Below are 20,875 nucleotides of genomic sequence, written 5' to 3' on the forward strand. Positions count from 1 at the left end.
GATTAATTACCTCACTTTTTGTTTGGCTGGCAGTTTTATCTCTTCTTTATTTCCACAGGACAGCTTTACTGGGTAAAGTATTCTTGGTAGGCTTTTTTTTTTTTCTTTCAGCATTTTGAACGTATCATCTCACTCTCTCCTGGACTGCAAGGTTTCTACTGAGAAATCTAGAATCTTATGGAGTTTCTTTTGTATGGAATGAATCACTTTTCTGTTGGTGAATTCAAAATTCTGTTTGTCTTTGATTATTTACAGTTTGATTGTAATGTGTCTTCGTGAAATTCAATTTGAGTTGAACCTCTTTGGGCACCTTTGACCTTCATGTTCCTGGATATCCATAAATAGCTCTTTCAAGATTTGGAATTTTTCAGCCATTATTTCTTTAAGTAAGCTTTACATCTCTTTCTTGCTCTCTTCTGCTTCTGGGACTCTCATAATCTGTATATTAGTTCCCTCGTGGTGTCTGATGAATCCTGTAGGCTATCTTTGATCCTTTCACTCTTTGTTGTCCTCTGACATGATAATTTCAAATGACCTGTCTTTGAGTTCACAGATTTTTCTTCTACATGATGAAGTCTGCTTTTGGTGTTCTCTATGGAATTTTTCTTTATTCGATGTTTTCTTCAGCTCTAGAATTTCTCTTTGGTTCTTTTTCATTATTTCTATTTCTTTATTGAAATTCTAATTTTGTTCATGTATGGTTTTCCTGATTTTGCTGAGTTATCTATCTGTGTTCTTTTGTAGCTCACCAGCTTCCTTAAAACAACTATTTTGAATTTTTGTCAGACAGTTCATAGCTCTTCATTTCTTTGGGGTCAGTTACTGGAATATTATTATGTTCCTTCGGTAGTATCATGCTTTCTTGATTTTCCATTAACCTTGAAGTCCTGTGTTGCTGTTTTCACATTTGAAGATGCAGTCACCTCCTACAGTTCTTATTGACTGGCTATAGGAGAGAAACACCTTCACCAGTCAGCCCAGCTATGGATTTTGAGGCACTTTCAGACCATTTCTATGGATGCATCAACTCTGCACTTCTTGTTCCCTCTTAGGAGGAGGGAATTCTTAAGATTTTATGCCTCTCTTGATCCCACAATACCAGGCAAGGTGCTGAGAGCCTCCTGTTTGTTTTCTATAGTGCAGTGCCCTGAAATGTTCAAGTTTGTGTGCCTTCTCCCAATTCTGCAGAGTTGAGATGGCCGTTGACATGTTTTCTCAAGCTGTCTGCAGAGGATCACACTTGCCATCTGTGGAGTCAAGCAATGGGAGCTGGACACAGGGGAGGCTGAATAGAGCTGTGTTTTGGGAATTCCTGTGGGCCAGTTGGGAGAGGGAGTGTTCTGAAGGTGAGGCATACCAAGTGACTCATGGGTATGCCTCCTGTTGCAGTCTGTGAAGCTGACAATAGGATCTATGGCCCATTATTGAATTCTGAGTGCTGGTTGTTGTGAGTCCCCACTTCTTTTCCCTGCACCCAAACTCTTCCACCTACCTCAGTATTCTGGGTGGGGTAAGAAAGAAGTGGACTTCTTGCTGGGGAAGCCATGAGTTCACTCACTATGTTTTCACTCTCCCTTGTGGGAGAAATTGTGTTGACGGGATCTCTCTTGGCACTGAGCTGTGCTGCCTTGGGGGAGGGGTGATGTGGGTCAGGTGAAACTGTGCTTCTTACCCTCTTCAGTGTGTCTATTCTTGGATTTTTTTTGCTCCATTGGTGTGCTGGAACTTCTCTGGACTCCAGGACTTCCACAAAGGTACTCTTATGCTGGGGTGATTATGAAAATCTATACCTCTGTGAGAAGAGAATGGTAGAAAGGATGGTATTCCACCATCTTGCTGAATGTGATATTAACTGTAGGTTTTTGTAGATGAACTTGTCAAATTGAGGAAGTTCCCATGTTCCTACTTTGCTGAATGGGCATTGGATTTTGTTCAATACAATTACTGCATATATATATATATATTCATATATATTCATGCAATTATCTTCTTCAGACTGTTGATAGGACAGATTACATCAATTGATTTTCAAATTTTGAACCACTCTTGCATACCTGAATAAATTCAAGACCAGCATGTAGGTCTGGCCCAGGCTCCTACAAAGTCACTGCTTTTGCCCTGGGTCCCAGTGCAAATGAGACCTTGTGTTCATCCTCCAATATTGGAGTCTCTGTTTCCCCCACTCTTCTGGAGCTCCTGCGAACAAGACCTGGTGACCTTCAAAGCCAAATGCTTTTAGGGCTCCTCCTCCTGTAGCCAGACCCCCAGCCTGGGGAGCATGACATGGGGTTCAGAACTCACACTCCCATGGGAGAACTTCTGTGATATAATTATTCTCCAGTTTGTGGGTCACCCACCAGGGGGTATGAGATTTGATTATATTGTGAGTGCACCCCTCCTACCATCTCATTGTGATTTCTTCTTTGTCTTCGGTAGGTTCCAGTCTTCTTTATTGTTGATTGTTCAGCAGTTTGTTGTGATTTTGATGTTCTTGTGGGAGGAGGTGAACTCAAGATCTTCTACTCCACCATCTTGTCTTCTCTCCTCTGAAACAGAGTCATTCCAGACACCCCTGCCAACATGGCACTGTGAGCTGTGTGGCAATAACAATTTAATTTTGATTGCATACAAAAACTCTATACTTTTACTTTACCATCACGTTTATGTTTCTGATGTCACGATTTATATTGTTTTACTTAGTGTATCCATTATCAAATTATTTAGCTAAAGTTATTTTTAATTTATTTTTGTGTGTGTGTCTTTTAACCTTTACACTCGAGTTAAATGTGATTTACACACTGTCATTACAGTTTTGGAGTATTTTGAGTTTGACTATATAGTTACATTTACCAGTGAGTTTTATACTTTTACAGGTTTACATGTTACTAATTAGCAAAATTTTGGTTCAGCTTGAAGACTCCCTTTAGGATTTCTTGTAAAGGCAGGTTTAGTGGTGATTAATTACCTCGTTTTTTGTTTGGCTAGCAAAGTTTTATCTCTCCTTTATACGCAAAGGACAGCTTTGCTGAGTAAAGTATTCTTGGTAGGCATTTTTTTTTCTTTCAGCATTTTGAATACATCATTCTCTCTCCTGACCTGTAAGGTTTCTACTGAGAAACCCAGTCTTATGGAGTTTCTCTTGTAGGGAATGAGTCACTTTTCTCTTGGTAAATTCAAAATCTCACATGTTCATGATATATGCACTGTTCTTATAAATTATAGTATTTGATTTACTACTATTTTATTGAGGATTTTGCATTTGTGTTAATGAAAGATATTGATGTGTATATTTTTTATAATGTTTTTGCCTGGGCTTGGTATTAGAACAAGGCTGGCCTCATAGAATGAGTTAGGAAGTATTCTACCTTGTTCTATCTCCTGGAGTAGCTTTTACAGAACTGGTATAATTCCTTCTTCAAATATTTGTTAGAATTCAATGGCCAACCCATCTTGGCCTGTGGTTTTCTGCTTTGGAAAGTATTAATAATTAATTTAACTCCTTTAATAAATAGAAGCCTATTCAGATTGTCTATTTCTTCTTGTGGATAATTGTGTCTTTTTAGGAATTGGTCAGGGTTATCAAGTTTGTGGGCATAGAGTTGTTCACTATATACTGTTACCCTTTCAGTGCCTATGGGATCTGTAGTGATCTCCTCTCTTTCATTTCTTATATTAGCAACTTATATCCTCTTTTTTTCTTAGCTAGCCTGGATAGAGGCTTGTCAATTATATTGGTCTTTTCAAAGTATTTGCTTTTGGTTTTCAGATTTTCTCCAATGATTTCTTATGATGTCTTTTTACAGTAAATTGTAAACTGAGAATTAGAAAGGTTAGATTTTTCACCAAATTAAGCAACAATATTACAACTCTTTGGGCCTTGTGTTACATCTCAATGCCTGAATATTAATTTTCAAACATAAATTTCCTTTGAGGCTAGGTCCATATTGCAATATTCTGATGAATGACAACATGAAATGACTTGTTATTTCTCCTGTACAGTCAGTGCAATTTGGCAGTTTATTTAATGAAATTAGCTATTTAGTGCTGGACTTTCATAGTGGAGGCTGAGAACATAGCAGCCCTAATCCTCATTATCATTGTTAGTTTAAATATTAGTCTAAATATTAGTTGAGCACATGTCTGCTAGCAATTGAACATATGTCATACCACTATACCTTCAGAACTTTCCTAGAATGTAGATATTCTTGTTCCCATTTTACAATGAAGAAACTGAAGGGTCAAGAAGTTGACTTGTCCCAAATTGAGTGACAAACCTAATTTTGCTAGATTTTCTCCTTTTGATATTGTGTCAGTGGCTAATCCTCAGTTTCTTATTCAATAAAATAGGGAACGTTCCTATATGATCTGCCTCTTCTGTTCTTACGTTAAATAGAACATATTGCTTCAGTGTCTGTGTGGATCAAAGAAGATCACACATGTGAGGCAATTTGGGCATCAATTGCACAGAGTAAAATGCTCAACAAATCATATTAATTCTAGTCAGTACTATGGTTATGAGTAAGTCCACTACTGTAAAAATTTCCAGACTGTGGTCAACTGATGGTGAAAAATACACTGCATTCTATGGAGAATAAGCTTTCTTTTAAAAACATTCTTTTTTTAAAAAAAAATGTTCCTTAAAATGCATCTTGATAGTAGTGACATCAACAAAAATGCCAGAGTAGGGAGTTCCAAAGGACCATCCCTCTACAAAAACACTGGTAAAATGAACGTCAAAATCAACTTTTCAGATGTCTGGAAAACAGTCAAAGGTTTATAGCAACCAATCAAATGCTTAAACGAGAAAAAGGTGACTAAAACCTGGTAGGAGTGCATTGTGACATTTTAACTTACTTTTGTCCCACCCCACCTCCCGGGTTTGATGTCAACCCATGTTCCCAGTGTGGTTTCCTGGTGCTGGTGAAAGCAGCAGATCCTTGTTCTCAAAGAATTGTGATTGTCCATTTGGAAATGTCTGGTGGCTCCCTGAAGGTCTAATGCAAAGGACTTACCTTTTTTTCACCTAATTCTGATCTCTCTCATGTCAGAGAAGTGACTTTGGGGACAGTGTTCCTCAAAAACATTTACATGCAAATTGTGATAGTTAATATTTTTTGTCAACATGCCTGGCTATGGTGCCCAGTTGTTTGGCCAAACACCAGTCTGGATGTTGCTGTGAAGATATTTTTAGATGTGATTAATATTTACAGTTAGTAGACTTGGAGTAAAGCAGATTACTCTTCATTATTTGGGTGGGTATCATCCAAAGCGAAGCTCGAAGGGCAAAGTCTAAGGTTTCCTGAACAAGCTTTTTTTTTTTCCCTCAAGTCTGCTGCATAGAAATCCTGCCTGAGTTTCCTACCTGATGGCCTTTCCTGCACATTTCAGACTCAAGACTGTAAAATCATCTTTCACCTGAATTTTCAGCCTGCTGTTCTGTCTTACAAGTTATATGCTTCAATTCCTTATACTAAATTCTTCTCTCTCTTCCTCTCTTTTTATGTATGTGCAGTGTGTGTGTGTGTGTGTGTGTGTGTGTGTGTGTATAAACAAGAAATGAAGGTGAACGCAGAGTTGTAATCTGCCTAGGTAAATGTTGAAGTTGTGCCCAAATACACACACATAGCCTACCTGAAAAGACTGAGTGTTTTTTTTTTATCCAGACATTTAAGGGGTTCTATGTGAAAACACTGGCTAATGAAATAAAAGCTAATGAACAAATAAATGAACTAATAAAAGCTAATGAACAAAGGTAATGAGATAGAGTCTTCAATGACCACATATGGCAAAGGGTAGAGTCTCTCAAAAATAATTTTAAAAGTTCCTAAAAATACAAACAACAATAAACTCAAGAAAGGGAGGAGAATCTCATCTCCAGAGTTGCCTCTTTATAACATTCCAAATGTGGTTTTCAACAAAAATTTCAAAGCATGAGAAGAGATAAGAACCTATGTACTGTCAACTGAAAAAAAATGCACAAGCTAACAGTTGAGAAATATGTTTTATTCAGCAGACATAATGAGGACTTAAGCCTGGGAGACAGCCTCTCAGCTCTCAGGGACTACTCCAGTGAGGTAAGGAAGGAGCCAGGATATATAGGAGTTTCTGCCAAAAAACACTAGGTAGTTGGAAGGAAAAACCAGACATCTCAAGTTAATGAATTAGGCACTTTTCTATGTATGGGAAGATGCAAGAGTTGGGGCTCATTGAAATCATTCCTTTGATGTGCACCTTAACTGTCTAGGAGCAGTATCCTGTTTTCTCCATCCTGAATCCCCTCAGGGTACACCTTCAGGGTGGGGGGCATCTGCAGTGGTTGATGGCTTGATGGCTGCAACATCCTTTGTTTACTGATATGGCAGGTGACATTCTTTCTCCACAGTACCATTTACAAAATAAATAATTAGTGGAAACGGTCCCTGAGGAAGAACAGATATTGGAATTACTAGAAAAGGCATTTAAATACGTGCTTTAAATATGCTCAAAAAGATAAAGGAAACTATGAATAAAGAATTAAAGGAAATCAGGAGAACAATGTCTCACAAAATAGAAAATTGTAACAAATTTTGAAAATTTGAAAACAAATTTTGAAAAACAAATATCGTATATTAATGCATGTATGTGGAACCTAGAAAAATGGTACAGATGAGCCGGTTTGCAGGGCAGAAGTTGAGACACAGATGTAGAGAATGGACATATGGACACCAAGGGGGGAAAACTGCGGTGGGCTGGGGATGGTGGTGTGCTGAATTGGGCGATTGGGATTGACATGTAAACACTGATGTGTATAAAATTGATGCCTAATAAGAACCTGCAGTATAAAACAAACAAACAAACAAAACAACTAATACTAAACTTTCATTGGGTTATTTGTATGGAAATATGTTAATATAAATGTTTCAGACATTACATGAAATTTCTAAAAATCTTATATTTGTATTTGTATGGAAATATGTTAATATAAATGTTTCAGACATTACATGAAATTTCTAAAAATCTTAAAAAGAAAAAGAAAGAAAATTGTAATAAATAGATTGAAACTGTGAAAAGGAACCAATAAAAATCTGGAGGTGGAATGTCAGATAACAAATGAAAAATTCACTACATCACAGAAATTAACTAAAATAGATTGTAGGCCTAAATGTAAAATGTAAAACTGTAAAACTCATAGAAAATAATGTAAGAAAAAAAGTCTAGAAGACTTTAGATATGGCAGTGACTTTTTAGATACAACAGCAAAGGCACAATCCATTAAAAACAATTGATAAGTTGGACCTAATTAAAATTTAAAACATCTTCTCTGCAATAGACACTATCAGGAGAATGATAACACAAACCATAGACTGAGAGAATATATTTACAAAAGCATATCTGATAAAGGACTGTTATCCAAAATATACAAACACTTAAAACCCAACAATAAAAAACCAAAAAACTCAATCAAAAAAATGGGCCAGGGCTTCCCTGGTGGCGCAGTGGTTGAGAATCTGCCTGCCAATGCAGGGGACACGGGTTCGAGCCCTGGTCTGGGAGGATCCCACATGCCGCGGAGCAACTGGGCCCGTGAGCCACAACTACTGAGCCTGCGCGTCTGGAGCCTGTGCTCCGCAACAAGAGAGGCCACGATAGTGAGAGGCCAGCGCACCGCGATGAAGAGTGGCCCCCGCTTGCCGCAACTAGAGGAAGCCCTCGCACAGAAACGAAGACCCAACACAGCCAAAATAAATAAATAAATAAATAGTAATTAAAGGTGCTAATAATTAAAAAAAAAAAATGGGCCAAAGACCTTCACAGACATCTCATCTCAGAAGATATGCAGATGGAAAATAAAGGTAGGAAGAGATGCTCCGCATCATATGTTATCAGGAAAATTCCAATTAAAACAATGAAATACCACTATACACCTATTAGAATGGGCAAAATCTGGAATACTGACAAGAACAAATGCTGGTGAGAATGTACAGCAACGGGACCTCTCATTCATTGCTGGTGGAAATACAAATGGTATAGCCAACTTTTGAAGACAGTTTGGCAATCTCTTATGAAACTAAACACACTCTAACATATTATCCAGGAATCACACCCCTTGGTATTTACCCAAAGAATTTAAAAACTTATGTCCACAAAAAAATCATGCACATGTATGTTCATAGCAGCTTTATTCATGTTTGCCAAAATTTGGAGGCAACCTTCAAGTTCAACCTTCAGTAGGTATAATGGAAACATAAACTGTGGTACATCCAGACAATGGAATATTATTCAGTGCTTAAAAGAAATGAATTGTCAAGCCATGAGAAGACAATGAGGAACCTTAAGTGCATATTACTAAGTGAAAGAAACCAATCTGAAAAAGCTACACACCTGTAAGATTCCATCTTCATGATATTTTGGAAAAGGCAAAACTATGGAGACAATAAGAAGATCAGTGGTTGCCAGGGTTTCAGGTGGGGAGGCATGAATAGGTGGAGCACAGAGGAATTTTAGGGCAGTGAAAACACTCTATATGGTTCTATAATGATGGATACATGTCATTTATACATTTTTCCAAACCCATAGAATGCACAGTACCAAGTGAACCCTCATACAAACTATGGACTTTGGGTGCTTATGATGGATGTGACAATGCGAGTTCACCAACCATAACAGATGTACTACTCTGGTTAGGGATGTTGATAATGCAGGAAGCTATGCATATGTAGAGGCAGGGAGTAATTGGGAAATTTCTGTACCTTTCTCTTAATTTTGCTGTGAAGCCAAAATTGCTCTTAAAAATAAATAAACATGCACACCACACACACACACACACACACAGGAACATATAACATGAGCCACATAGGTAATTTTAAATGTTCTTGTGGCCACATTAAGTAAAAAGAGGTGAAAGAATTTTTTTTTTAATTCAGTAGAGGTTTTCAATAGCAGATTTAAAATCGCAGAAGAATCAGTAAATATGAAGGTCAGGCACTTGAGATCATCCATTCTGACTAGCAGAAGGAGAAAATAATGAAGCAAAATGAAAAGAGACCAAGAGAACTATGGTGCACCATCGTTAGCACCAATGCATGCATTACAGAAATCCCAGAAGGAGGAGAGAGAGAAAGTGGCAGAAAGAATATTTGAAGAAATAATGGAAAGAGCTGTGTAGGAGCTGTATTTTGTACACTATTGAAGCTAAGTAGGTATTAATTAATTTGTCCTAGCAAATTGACCCTCAGCCCTGGTACCATCCAGACCTGCTGTCTACCTGAACAGCTTCCCCAAGAGCAGAAAAGAGAGAAGAGTCATCAAGGGAGAATTAGACAAATCAAAGTCCTCTGAGCAACTGATAAAACAACTGTTGATAAATAGAATATCAAAAGGAATATTGTAGATCTGAAAAAACAGTCAACTAAAACACGATCTAATTGACATATATAGAACACTCCAGTCAATAAAAGGCAGGATACATTTTTTTCAAGTTCCCGCAGAACATTAACCAACATAGACATTTATCCTGGGCCATGAAACAAACCTTAACAAGTTGAAAAGAAATGATATCATTCATACAGAATGTGTCCTCTGACCATAATGGAACAAAATGGGAAATCAATAATGGAAAGACAACAGGAAAAATCTCTGAACACATTGAAATGAAACAACATATTTATAAATAGTCCATGGCTCAAGAAGGAGATCACAAAGGAAATAAAATATACATGGAACAGAATAAAAATGAAGTCGCTGGAACAGTGCCGACAGGGAAATTTATAGCACTAAATGCTTATATTAGAAAAGAGAAAAGGTCTCAAGTAAACGTTTCTATCCCAAGAAACTAGGAAAAAAGAGAAAAATAAACCAAAAGAAATCACAAAAAAAGAAATAATAAACATCAGAATGGAAATCAAATTGAAAATAGGAAAACAACAGAGACTATCAAAGAAATTGTTATTTTTTCAAAACTGTCACTGAAATTGACGACCCTCTAGCAAGACTGACAAAAATACCAGACAGATGACACAAATCACCAGTGCCAAGAGTTAAACAGAGGATATGGTTCCAGAGTCTGCAGCTATTACAAAGTATAATATGGGAAAACTATGAATACGCTCATAAACTCAACAATTTAGAAGAAAAGGACCAATTCCTCGAAAACCAAAAAGTATCAAAACTCAAATAAGACTAAATAAATAGACATCTGAATAGCACTAAAACTATTCAAGAACTTGAATTTTTAATTAACAAAAAAATTTCCAAAAAAAATTCCAGGCCGAGGGATTAACCAAGATGGCGGAGTAGAAGGACGTGCTCTCACTCCCTCTTGCGAGAGCACCAGAATCACAACTGGCTGCTGGACAATCATCGAGAGGAAGACACTGGACTTCACCAAGGAGGATACCCCACGTCCAAGGACAGAGGAGAAGCCACAGTGAGACGGTAGGAGGGGCACAATCAGAGTAAAATCAAATCCCATAACTGCTGGGTGGGAGACTCACAGACTGGCAAACACTTATACCACAGAAGTCCACCCACTGGAGTGAAGGTTCTGAGCCCCACGTCAGGCTTCCCAACCTGGGGGTCCGGCAATGGGAGGAGGAATTCCTAGAGAATCAGACTTTGAAGCCTAGTGTGAATTGATTGCAGGACTTCGACAGGACTGGGGGAAACAGAGACCCCACTCTTGGAGGGCACACACAAAGTAGTGTGTGCATTGGGACCCAGGGGAAGGAGCAGTGACCCTGGGGGAGACTGAACCAGACCTACTTGCTGGTGTTGGGGGGTCTTCTGCAGAGGCAGGGGGTGGCTCTGTTTCACCGTGGGGACAAGGACACTGGCAGTGGAGGTTCTGGGAAGTGCTCCTTGGCGTGAGCCCTCCCAGAGTCTGCCATTAACCCCACCAAAGAGCCCAGGTAGGCTCCAGGTTTGGGTTGCCTCAGGCAAAACAACCAACAGGGAGGGAACCCAGCCCCACCCATCAACATTCAAGTGGATTAAATTGTTACGGAGGTCTGACCGCCACAGCAACAGTCAGCTCTACCCACCACCAGAGCCTCCCATCAAGCCTCCTAGATAGCCTCAACCACCAGAGGACAGACATAAGAAACAAGAAAAACTACAATCCTGCAGCATGTGGACCAAAACCCACAGTTAAAGAAAGATAGACAAGATGAAAAGGCAGAGGGCTATATACCAGATGAAGGAACAAGAAAAAACCACAGAAAAACAACTAAATGAAGTGGAGATAGGCAATCTTCCAGAAAAAGAATTCAGAATAATGATAGTGAAGATGATCCAGGACCTCGGAATAAGAATGGAGGCAAAGATCGAGAAGATGCAAGAAATGATTAACAAAGACCTAGAAGAATTAAAGAACAAACAAACAGAGATGACCAATACAATAACTGAAATGAAAACTACACTAGAAGGAATCAATAGCAGAATAACTGAGGCAGAAGAACGGATAAATGACCTGGAAGACAGAATGGTGGAATTCACTGCTGCAGAACAGAATAAAGAAAAAAGAATGAAAATAAATGAAGACAGCCTAAGAGACCTCTGGGACAACATTAAACGCGACAACATTCGCATTATAGGGGTCCCAGAAGGAGAAGAGAGAGAGAAAGGACCAGAGAAAATATTTGAAGAGATTATAGTCGAAAACTTCCCTAACATGGGAAAGGAAATAGCCACCCAAGTCCAGGAAGCGCAGAGAGTCCCATACAGGATAAACCCAAGGAGAAACACACCGAGACACATAGTAATCAAAGTGGCAAAAATTAAAAACAAAGAAAAATTATTGAAAGCAGCAAGGGAAAAACGACAAATAACATACAAGGGAATTCCCCTAAGGTTAACAGCTGATTTCTCAGCAGAAACTCTACAAGCCAGAAGGGAGTGGCATGATATACTTAAAGTGATGAAAGGGAAGAACCTACAACCAAGATTACTCTACCCGGCAAGGATCTCATTTAGATTTGATGGAGAAATCAAAAGCTTTACAGACAAGCAAAAGCTAAGAGAATTCAGCACCAGCAAACCAGCTCTACAACAAATGCTAAAGGAACTTCTCTAAGTGGGAAACACAAGAGAAGAAAAGGATCTACAAAAACAAACCCAAAACAATTAAGAAAATGGTCATAGGAACATACATATCAATAATTACCTTAAACGTGAATGGATTAAATGCTCCAACCAAAAGACACAGGCTTGCTGAATGGATACAAAAACAAGACCCATATATATGCTGTCTACAAGAGAGCCACTTTAGACCTAGGGACACATACAGACTGAAAGTGAGGGGATGGAAAAAGATATTCAATGCAAATGGAAATCAAAAGAAAGCTGGAGTAGCTATACTCATATCAGATAAAATAGACTTTAAAATAAAGAATGTTACAAGAGACAAGGAAAGACACTACATAATGATCAAGGGATCAATCCAAGAAGAAGATATAACAATTATAAATATATATACACAAACACAGTAGCACCTCAATACATAAGGCAACTGTTAACAGCTATAAAAGAGGAAATCAACAGTAACACAATAATAGTGGGGGACTTTAACACCTCACTTACACCAATAGACAGATCATCCAAAATGAAAATAAATAAGGAAACAGAAGCTTTAAATAACACAATAGACCAGATAGATTTAATTGATATTTATAGGGCATTCCATCCAAAAACAGCAGATTACACGTTCTTCTCAAGTGCACACGGAACATTCTCCAGGATAGATCACATCTTGGGTCACAAGTCAAGCCTCAGTAAATTTAAGAAAATTGAAATCATATCAAGCATCTTTTCTGACCACAAAGCTATGAGATTAGAAATGAATTACAGGGAAAAAAACGTGAAAAGCACAATCACATGGAGGCTAAACAATACGTTACTAAATAACCAACAGATCACTGAAGAAATCAAACAGGAAATCAAAAAATACCTAGAGACAAATGACAATGAAAACACGATGGCCCAAAACCTATGGGATGCAGCAAAAGCAGTTCTAAGAGGGAAGTTTATAGCTATACAAGACTACCTAAGAAACAAGGAAAATCTCAAGTAAACAATCTAACCTTACACCTAAAGAAACTAGAGAAAGAAGAACAAACAAAACCCAAAGTTAGTAGAAGGAAATAAATCATAAAGATCAGAGCAGAAATAAATGAAATAGAAACAAAGAAAACAATAGCAAAGATCAATAAAACTAAAAGCTGGTTCTTTGAGAAGATAAACAAAATTGATAAGCCATTAGCCAGACTCATCAAGAAAAAGAGGGAGAGGACTCAAATCAATAAAATCAGAAATGAAAAAGGAGAAGTTACAACAGACAGCACAGAAATACAAAGCATCCTAAGAGACTACTACAAGCAACTTTATGCCAATAAAATGGACAACCTGGAAGAAATGGACAAATTCTCAGAATGGTATAACCTTCCAAGACTGAACCAGGAAGAAACAGAAAATATGAACAGACCAATCACAAGTAATGAAATTGAAACTGTGATTAAAAATCTTCCAACAAACAAAAGTCCAGGACCAGATGGCTTCACAGGTGAATTCTATCAAACATTTAGAGAGAGCTAACACCTATCCTTCTCAAACTCTTCCAAAAAATTGCAGAGGAAGGAACACTCCCAAACTCATTCTATGAGGCCACCATTACCCTGATACCAAAACCAGACAAAGACACTACAAAGAAAGAAAATTACAGACCAATATCACTGATGAATATAGATGCAAAAATCCTCAACAAAATACTAGCAAACAGAATCCAACAACACATTAAAAGGATCATACACCACGATCAAGTGGGATTTATCCCAGGGATGCAAGGATTCTTCAATGTACGCAAATCAATCAATGTGATACACCATATTAACAAATTGAAGAAGAAAAACCATATGATCATCTCAATAGATGCAGAAAAAGCTTTTGACAAAATTCAACACCCATTTCTGATAAAAACTCTCCAGAAAGTGGGCATAGAGGGAACCTACCGCAACATAATAAAGGCCATATATGACAAACCCACAGCAAACATCATTCTCAATGGTGAAAACTGAAAGCATTTCCTCTAAGATCAGGAACGAGACAAGGATGTCCGCTCTCACCACTATTATTCAACATAGTTCTGGAAGTCCTAGCCACGGCAATCAGAGAAGAAAAAGAAACAAAAGGAATACAAATTGGAAAAGAAGAAGTAAAACTGTCACTGTTTGCGGATGACATGATACTATACATAGAGAATCCTAAAACTGCCACCAGAAAACTGCTAGAGCTAATTAATGAATATGGTAAAGTTGCAGGATACAAAATTAATGCACAGAAATCTCTTGCATTCCTATACACGAATGATGAAAAATCTGAAAGAGAAATTATGGAAACACTCACATTTACCATTGCAGCAAAAAGGATAAAATACCTAGGAATAAACCTACCTAGGGAGACAAAAGACCTGTATGCAGAAAACTATAAGACACTGATGAAAGAAATTAAAGATGATACCAACAGATGGAGAGATATAACATGTTCTTGGATTGGAAGAATCAACATTGTGAAAATGAGTCTACTACCCAAAGCAATCTACAGATTCAATGCAATCCGTATCAAATTACCAATGGCATTTTTTACGGAGCTAGACCAAATCATCTTAAAATTTGTATGGAGACACACAAGACCCCGAATAGCCAAAGCAGTCTTGAGGGAAAGAAACGGAGCTGGAGGAATCAGATTCCCTGACTTCAGACTATACTACAAAGCTACAGTAATCAAGACAATATGGTACTGGCACAAAAACAGAAATATAGATCAATGGAGCAGGATAGAAAGCCCAGAGATAAACCCACGCACCTATGACCAACTAATCTATGACAAAGGAGGCAAAGATATACAATGGAGAAAAGACAGTCTCTTCAATAAGTGGTGCTGGGAAAACTGGACAGCTACATGTAAAAGAATGAAATTAGAATACTCCCTAACACCATACACAAAAACAAACTCAAATTGGATTAGAGACCTAAATGTAAGACTGGACACTATAAAACTCTTAGAGGAAAACATAGGAAGAACACACTTTGACATAAATCACAGCAAGATCTTTTTTTTTTAAACTATTCACTATTTTTTTTAATTTATTTATTTTATTTATTTTTGGCTGCATTGGGTCTTCGTTGCTACACACAGGCTTACTCTAATTGCGATGAGCGGGCTTCTCATTGTGGTGGCTTCTCTTGTTGCGGAGCACGGGCTCTCGGCACGCAGGCTTCAGTAGTTATGGCTCAAGGGCTCTAGAGCGCAGGCTCAGTAGTTGTGGTGCACGGGCTTAGTTGCTCCACGGCATGTGGGATCTTCCCGGGCCAGGGCTCAAACCCGTGTCCTCTGCATTGGCAGGCGGATTCTTAACCACTGCGCCACCAGGGAAGCCCGCAAGATCATTTTTGATCCACCTCCTAGAGTAATGGAAATAAAAACAAAAATAAACAAATGGGACCTAATGAAACTTCAAAGCTTTTGCACAGCAAAGGAAATCATAAACAAGACAAAAAGACAACCCTCAGAATGGGAGAAAATATTTGCAAATGAATCAACAGACAAAGGATTAATCTCCAAGATATATAAACAGCTCATTCAGGTCAATATTAAAGAAACAAACACCCCAATCCAAAAATGGGCAAAAGACCTAAATAGACATTTCTCCAAAGAAGACATACAGACGGCCATGAAGCACATGAAAAGGTGCTCAACATCACTAATTATTAGAGAAATGCAAATCAAAACTACAATGAGGTATCACCTCACACCAGTTAGAATGGGCGCCATCAGAAAATCTACAAACAACAAATGCTGGAGAGGGTGTGGAGAAAAGGGAACCCTCTTGCACTGTTGGTGGGAATGTAAATTGATACAACCACTATGGAGAACAATATGGAGGTTCCTTAAAAAACTAAAAATAGAATTACCATATGACCCAGCAATCCCACTACTGGGCATATACCCAGAGAAAACCATAATTCAAAAAGACACATGCACGCGAATGTTCATTGCAGCACTATTTACAATAGCCAGGTCATGGAAGCAACCTAAATGCCCATCAACAGACAAATGGATAAAGAAGATGTGGTACATATATACAATGGAATATTACTCAGCCATAAAAAGGAATGAAATTGAGTCATTTGTTGAGACGTGGATGGATCTAGAGACTGTCATACAGAGTGAAGTAAGTCAGAAAGAGAAAAACAAATATCGTATATTAACGCATGTATGTGGAACCTAGAAAAATGGTACAGATGAGCTGGTTTGCAGGGCAGAAGTTGAGCCACAGATGTAGAGAACGGACATATGGACACCAAGGGGGGAAAACTGTGGTGGGGTGGAGATGGTGGTGTGCTGAATTGGGCGATTGGGATTGACATGTATACACTGATGTGTATAAAATTGATGACTATTAAGAAACTGCAGTATAAAAAAACAAACAAAACAACTAATACTAAACTTTCATTGGGTTATTTGTATGGAAATATGTTAATATAAATGTTTTAGACATTACATGAAATTTCTAAAAATCTTATATGTTCTGGTATAATGTTATAAGTCATAATCCTAGTTATTACTTTAAAATGTATATCTCAGAAATAACTAATTTTCTTGTCAACTGCATTATTATGAACTTTCATCAAATCTTTAACGGTGGTCATTTTTAAGTCTTTTGTCATTTACAGACAGTTCTGGTTGTACTCTGATGCTTTTGCAAATATGTTCCTATAAAAGGGTTTCATCTTCAAGAAATTCATGGAAAAGACTCTGACAAGTACAGGTTTCTGGTAACTGACTGTACTGCTGAATTGAATGAATAAGCATTTTCAGAACTCTAATGAAAAACTGATGAACTCATAAAAGTGCTAACAAATGATCAAGATGAAAAAAAAATTAATTACATGGGACTGAGTGAACTGATGAGGATGAGTATAATTTTTGTGACTTTCTGTCTGAATTAAAAAAAAAATCCCACAAGGACTCAGAGGCAAAGAATATACAAATCAATTTTCACTGCAAAGTAAAGGAGCTGTTACAGTGGAGGATTACTGGACTGAATGTCAATATTATGACATAGTATGAGTGTGTTTCATGTTTGGTAATTGCAATCATTGTTGCTTTTATTGTGGTCATCCATGTACAATGCTTGGTGTCAGTCTATTCATCTCTTGTAAAAATAAAATACAGTGTGTGTATGTGAAAAAAAAAATTTCCAGGCCCAGATGATTTAAATAGAAAATTATATGAATCAGTTAAAGAAGTCACACCAATCCACACAACCTCTTTCAAAAATTAAAAGGAGGAAAATCTTCCCAACTCATTTGATGAGGCCAATATTAACCTGACACCAAAACCAAAGACAATACCAAAAAAGCCATTATGTATCAAATCTCTCATGAATATAAGCACAAAAATTGTTAACAAAATATTAGCAAGCCAAATCTAACACTGTATAAAAAAATTATACATCATGACCAAGTGAGAGTTTTTCCAGGTTTGCAGTGTTGTTTCAACATTCAAAAAATCAATTAATGTAGTCCACAAAGGCTAAAGAACAAAAATAATATGATTACATCCAGGAACAGAGAAGATTATTGACAAAATCCAACACCAATTCATGATAACAAATTTTCAGAACATTAGGGATAGTGATGAATTACCTAAGCTTGGTAAAGAACATTGACAAAAACCCTACAGCTAACTTCATACTTAATAGTGAGAGACTGAATGGTTACCACTAAGATTGGGAACAAGGAAAGGATGACCAACCTCTCCACTCTTATTCAAAAAAAGGAAGTTCTAGCCCCTAAAATAAGTAAGATAAGAAAAAGAAATGAAAAACATATAGATGGGAAATGAAGAAATAAAACTGCCCATATCTGCAGATGACATTGTCTACATAGAAAATAGCAAGAAAACTACAAAAAAGAACCTAAACAAAAAAAAACACTCCCAAGCACCTACAAACCCCCAAAACAAAAAGCAAAAACAAAAATTGAGTTAAATCAGGTCTGTGGATATAAAATCAGCACTCAGAAGTCAATTGTGGCTTGGAGCCTAGGCCTGCACTTCCTGGTCAAGAGCCCTAAGAACCCTCAGAACTTGGACAGGATTGTAACTGGTCCTAGTGGCCCTGCTCCCTGGCCCACACCTTTGCCTCTGCTCCAGGGCACTGCACGGGGTGGGTAGGACAGAGCCAAGAGGGTGTGAGGGGTTCCTGCCCCTCCCTGGGGCAGTCACCTGGGGTCCAGGGCTGCTGGTGCTGGGGCAGTGACCTCATGGCACATCTGGTCAGGCCCCCAGCGCCTGGGAAGCCCAGCACCAGCCAGAGAAGCTATGTCTGGGGTGGTGCCCAGAGGTGGCTGCAGGGCCATTCCTCCACATTCAGGGGGATGCAACCAGGTGGAGCTGGCCTGCTGGGAAAAGTATAGCTAAGAGGAAATGCACTGCCTTCCTCCACACTTGTGCAAGTGACTCGGAACTTATTCACCGGGCATTGTGGTGTAGCAAAATGAAATGCAAGGAATCAAAAGTAAGATAATTGAAGGCAGTAAAGCTGAAATAAAACATAAACATCATCAGAAAGACCCACTGGAGAAAGCAAAGGATGGAAAATAAAATAAAGCAGTGTTTTATCATATGTATTTCAGCAGGCCTTTTGAAATTTAAAAAACATGACTACTTTTTCTTTAGAGGACTGCTCTTTTCACTGCCACTTCAATCAAACCAACCAGACCCTAGATGTCAGCTGTTTGTTATTCTTGATTATACTTGGGAACATATTATTAAATATCTTCCAGCTAGGAATGAGAAGAAAAAAACACATAACAGAATTTTACAGGTTTTTTGGTTTGTTTGTTTTCTTTTCTTTTTTTGCATCTCACTAGCATTCGTCTTTTATTTTTGGTAAACATTTCCATGCTATCGTACTTCATGGAGTCTTGTACTTTTAGATATTAGGTTTACTAAATACCACATCTGCCTATTTTCTCAAATTATTTCCTTTACTTATGGCTTTTTCTATTATACAGTTTTCCTGAGAGTTTGTACAAGTTATTACCTGAATCTCTCCAAAACTGCCAAGCTTCCATTTAATCGTCAAAAATGATTTTATTTCTTCACAGTAATTTGAATTTATATTTCAGTCCTTGCTTATCTTTTGGGAGATGCAGCTATCTACCAAAGCCTGAAGGCACAGAATGTTTATTCTTTTCAATGTCCTTTCTACTTCAGTGTTCAGTTACTGTCTGTCATTTTCCATGGTGATGATTTTACCTGTGGCTTTTATAACCTCTTGGTCAGAAGTCATTACCTTGGTACAGGCTATTAGGATAACTTCCTATATGAATGAGACTATCCTATATTTTCCCTTTCATTCTGCTAGTTACACTGTGAGCTCTAAACAAGTATTCCTGACCAAGCTAGTATCTGTTTTCTTGGTACCCGGTTGCCATTTGCACTACTTCAAGTAACCATCCTTTTACCTAAAGTACACATTCCAGCCTACACTAAGATGAACATACCCTGGCTGTATTTTCTCAATAGTTTTCTCATTGCTGCAGTTTATTGGTTTGATTGCCACAAGCTTACTTTGGGAGATACCGCATTACCTGTAGATCCACTTATCAACTGGAAATGCTGCTTCATTCCACTTACAATTCATAATCTTGAGCAAACTGAAAAGCCTACACCAAAAATAATTTATTATATGCCGTTCATATTTCAGTAAAGCTGGGAAAAATTAATTTGTTAATATGTTGTCATGTTAAAATGAATCAAAACTTACAACTACAATAAAAATCATACTTTAACAAACAGGAAAGAATGACGACTGAGACATGTGAAAAAATGGAACTGAATCTTCCTCTCCCCTAATTTTCATAACTTTTCAGAATGTACCTTTTGGGGCTATGATATTATTTATTAAATAGTGATTTTAAAAGCAAAACAAAATAATTCCAGTGTTTATAACTGCTCAGTAACACTTTATATTACAAATATTAGTTTGTTATTAACACTAAAGTGAAAAGAATTAACCTTTTGGCCATGTTGATATTTCTGTTACCCAAAACACTGCTGGTTGCAAACTGTTCTGTAAATCTGAGATTCACTGCTATCTTTAAAATATGACTTTAAATAAACATTTTTATCAAGGTTAAAAAATAATTGCATTTCTATACGCTAAAAATGATTAGTGAAAACCAAAATTAAACCCACATTACCATTTAAAATCACTCCAAAAAAAATGAAACACTTACCTATACACTTGATAAAACATATGCAGGATCCACATGATGACAATCATAACATATTGACGAATGACACTAAAGAAGACCTAAACAGAGAGACCTACCATGTTCATGGATTGGAAGGTTCTACTAGAAAAGAAGTCAAGGCTCTCCAAACAGACTTATAGGTTTGATGTGATTCCTATCGAAATCCCAGGAAGGATGTTTTGTAGATATAGATGAATCTATTCTAAAATTTATATGGAAATTCAGAGGCCCAAGGACAGCTAAAATAATCTTGATTAAGAGTAAAACAGGCGTTATATTAAGACTTACTATTTAACTACAGTAATCCAGACAGTGTGACACTTGCTGAGGGATAGATACATATGTGAGTGGAATAGATAGAGAGCCCAGAAATAGAACCACACAAATACACTGAATTGAATTTTGAGAAGGGTACAAAAGGAATCCAATGGAAGAAGAATAGCTTTTTCAATAAATGATTCTAGAGCAATCAGATGTCCATAGGCTCAAGAAATGAATCTGGACCTAAACTTCACACAATATATAAAAGTTAATTCAAAATAGATTATGGATATAAAAGTAAAACATAAAACAATAAAAAT

The 20,875-nt window shown here is 37.5% G+C and overlaps 1 pseudogene; it reads left to right on the forward strand.

The window, feature by feature from the left end:
• The first annotated feature begins 18,692 nt into the window (after positions 1–18,692).
• LOC103014519 (probable G-protein coupled receptor 160) lies at positions 18,693–19,747 on the forward strand (annotated as a pseudogene).
• The last annotated feature ends 1,128 nt before the right edge of the window (positions 19,748–20,875 follow it).

The sequence above is a fragment of the Balaenoptera acutorostrata genome, chromosome X, assembly GCF_949987535.1.
Source record: "Balaenoptera acutorostrata chromosome X, mBalAcu1.1, whole genome shotgun sequence".
In the NCBI taxonomy this organism is placed as follows: domain Eukaryota; kingdom Metazoa; phylum Chordata; class Mammalia; order Artiodactyla; family Balaenopteridae; genus Balaenoptera; species Balaenoptera acutorostrata.